Below are 3,491 nucleotides of genomic sequence, written 5' to 3'. Positions count from 1 at the left end.
AAAATCGAATAGTCGTATAAACTGTTGTAGCAGCCACGGAAACCCGGTATAAACTCATAATCCCGTCTTGCTTCCTTCTCTCGCTCCTTCCTGCCTGTCCTTTTCCACTTCCTCTACCCTCTCACTCCATATTGCTCTTTCATCCCCATTTTTCCGCACCAATCGTTTACTCGGCTAAACCGCATTGCTTCCCTTCCCGGAAGCTGCTACCTGCTAACCTGCTTGCGGTATGAGAATGTCTATGTATGTACAATTGTAGATATAATGCTAGGACGATGCCCTGATTGCGAGAGGCAGCAGGAGCTGGGAGGCAGGATGGTCTAGAAAATGCCTATCGAAGAATGAAAGCCCAGAGCGGAATGAAGCATGGATTGCTTTTAACGGTTTCCCGAAGAATAGAGGCGCCTGGTAGAATGGAGCGCGATAGTGGCTTGTGCCAGCACGGAATTCCCCCGCGCGAAGCCTCGGGACGTCCTGGAAGCGCCAGAGCCCAAGAGTACCACTCGAAGGAGGCTGGAGTCTCGATAAAACATTGAGCTCGAAAAATGCAGCTCCATAAAAATTCCATCCGCCATTATACCTCGGAATCTTGAGGGGGATATCGGTTATTACTAAGGCTGCAGCACTTTCAACGGAACGCGTCGCGATGCGAATGCTCAAGAGGAAAAGCAAGGCAGCTGCGGCAGGAGGCTTCACGGAGCTTTGCGAGAAGCCGGAGCAGGAGTCAGCACGAGTAAAGCACATACTTGCCCTCCGCCATGCTACATGTCCGTATAAACTTTATTATGTCAGGCTTAGGTTGTCATAAAGAAGTGAAAAGGAGGAAGGGAAGCCACTAGGATAGACCAGGAAAAGAGGAATCGCCTGGAGAATCATAATGAGCGATCGAACCTTTTATGGACTCGAAGCTCCATTCAATCGTGACCGTATACTTTGCCCTGACGAAAGCCCCTTGCGCAGAAAGTTTTGAAAAATTGAGAGAAGAAGAAACGGAAAAGTAAAGCACCTGCGAAGAGAGGGAGGCAGCGGAATAGGGCTGGAAAGTCGCTGGCACGTATCAACATAACGGTGAGTTTGCTATGCTTTTGTTATGCCTTAAATTATCGAATGGGAAAGCACTGCCGCTGTTTATCTTTCTAGCCTCGTAACGTGAGCTGTTGGTGCCTCAAGGCATTTGGCTGCTCCTGGTCGACCGTGCGGCTCCTGGAAGATTGCTTCGGCAGAACTAAGAACGGCGAGCGAGCACTCGGGAGCACTCCAAGAGTGCTCTCTCTCTCTCTCTCTCTCCAGTCCCTTGAGGTTCCAGAGCCCGAAAGAAAGAACGCGGATTTCGACAGGTTGTCTTGGTTGATCGACCGACTGACCCATTGGGAGGCTGCTGCGATAGGTATTGTAACGCGGCGATTACCCATCTACGGGCAGATCGATACAAAAGGCAAAGGAGGATTTATTCGACGTGTACGGATCGGCTCAGTGATATAGGAACGTTCAAACCACCGAGCGGCCGAGCTGCTTCCCAAAGAATGGACCATGTTGCGCAAAGGTAATTAACCAGCCAAGAGAGAGCGGGGGGGGCGGGGGGTAAAATAACAATTCGGTTCGTCCCTTACCGCGAGTCGTGTCTTCTTAACGCCCGCGGATGTAAACGCGCCCATCTGCTCGACTTCGTCCCAATTCGCTTTGCTTGAAAATCTTTATTCCATCTCGAAGTCGCATCCTGCTTCTCCTTCCATTGCCATCTCGGCTACACATCTAGGAGACGGTGTAGACAATCAGCGCATCTTCGGGATCCTTGAAAGGATTCTCCTGGACGGAGTTACTGCTGCTCCGCTTTCAGAAGAAGACTTTCTAGGAGCACTCCTTGAAATCTTCAATTATCCTCACGGCTGTGATTTCCTAGGATACTTAGGGTCCAAAGTTTTTGCACAAAGGTCTCGTTCAGCATGCCTTCCGTAGCCTTAGAGACGAAGCGGCCCAGGACCTTCCTGCCTTTTCGTATTTCCGCCATGCCGCTGTTCCGCAACACTCAGACGTCCATTCTATCTCGTTACAGCCAAGGAATTCTACGTTTTAGTTTCCAGTGGGTATATCCAACATCCGAGCGTAAAGGGATGCCGGAAACACTGGGATTAAACTCCGTAGAGGGGTGGAGGGTGCGGTGGTGCGGTGGTGCCGTGGGGCCGGGATGGCACCAAGTGCAGAAGGTTGGAAACCAGGAATCAGAATTCAGAAGGCGCGAACGTGGTAGAGGCTGGTAGGCGAGTCGGAGAATGGAAAAAGATACGGAGAGGCATCTCGTTAGTTCGACGGAATTAACTTTTGCTTTTTAGTGCCCGAAATAAATTTCGGAGAATACAATTTTTTATGGCACCTCCTCGAATGCCCCTCCGCGAGAAAAGGAGCGAATAGCCCATTCGAAAATACGATTCCCCGGTGCTCGATACACTCACGCCCTTCGACCCTTGAACCCTCGCGTGCCATCTTCGCGGGGAGCTTCGAGGTCGTTTCCCTCGAAGAAATCGTTGGCCCGTTACGATCTCTGAATCGCGGCATGCCTTTCGTGCTTTCGAAGAAAGAGCCGATCGGCCGGAAAGGTTGGAAAGGTGGAAAGCTGGAAAGGGCTCAGCAGCCCTTTCCACGGGGCAATGCATCACGGAGATATGATTTGCTGGTGAGGTCACGTGATAGAGAGAATAGACCAGCCAAAGAGCCCGGGAAGTGAAGGGAAGCAAGCAGAGGGTCGGCGTGCGGCCGAGGAAGATTGCCCGAGAGGAAGCGCTGGGCTAAAAGTCCTTGCTGACTCGGCGACAGTCCGAGCCAGCGAGAGGCCAGGAATGCGCCCGCTGATTCTGGTTTTCGTAAAAATGAAAAGACTCGAGAGTGCGAAGGGACAAAAGGAACAAGGGGTGGTCACTCACTTTGGCTGTTTTGGCTCCGCACGCGGCGCGTGGATTCGCTTTGGTTTCCGTGGAAAATGAACGACGTTAAATTTAACACTTGCAATTTATCGGGGTGGCTCGGGTGACGCGTGCGCACCTTTCGGCAGCAGCCTACGATCTGTAGGCCGCCGAACGACATGAACAACATGAACGACGTCAACAGCGTCCAACACTCGTCAACTCGTGAACCCGTGAACTCGTGAACCTTCGCACTAATACTGATCCGTGCAACACGTTGAAGCACGGCTGCTCTGGCACGTAGGTTTCGTTTGAGGGGACATTCGATGCGCTGCATAATATATGGACTGCGGCATGAGGCTGCGCTATCGTAATTGATTGTAGCGTTCTGCGGTTTGGCACCCGCTGCTCGGAAGTGTTCACAATTACTACAATGGAATGCGCAAAGTTAATGGTAAAATATTCATTTCCGGATTGTAATTCAGCAGTGGCCGAGCGATTCTATCACGTTGATCCCCGGTGTATTCTGCATGCGCGCATTGTCCTTTTTTATGAAACGCATTCAATTTGTTCAGGGGGGGGGGGGGGGGCAAA

At 51.4% G+C, this 3,491-nt stretch overlaps 1 long non-coding RNA gene across 1 annotated transcript in view; it reads left to right on the top strand.

The window, feature by feature from the left end:
- Nucleotides 1–1,240, top strand: part of LOC112493680 — a 4,050-nt gene extending 2,810 nt beyond the window's left edge. The window contains exons 2-4 of the long non-coding RNA XR_003058250.1: nt 260–733; nt 793–1,068; nt 1,141–1,240. This is a non-coding gene — a long non-coding RNA (uncharacterized LOC112493680). The remainder of the gene's footprint in view (nt 1–259; nt 734–792; nt 1,069–1,140) is intronic.
- The last annotated feature ends 2,251 nt before the right edge of the window (nt 1,241–3,491 follow it).

The sequence above is a fragment of the Cephus cinctus genome, unplaced genomic scaffold (genome assembly GCF_000341935.2).
Source record: "Cephus cinctus unplaced genomic scaffold, Ccin1 Ccin1_scaffold0126, whole genome shotgun sequence".
NCBI classification, from domain to species: Eukaryota; Metazoa; Arthropoda; class Insecta; order Hymenoptera; family Cephidae; genus Cephus; species Cephus cinctus.
This window is presented reverse-complemented; position numbering and strand designations above follow the sequence as displayed.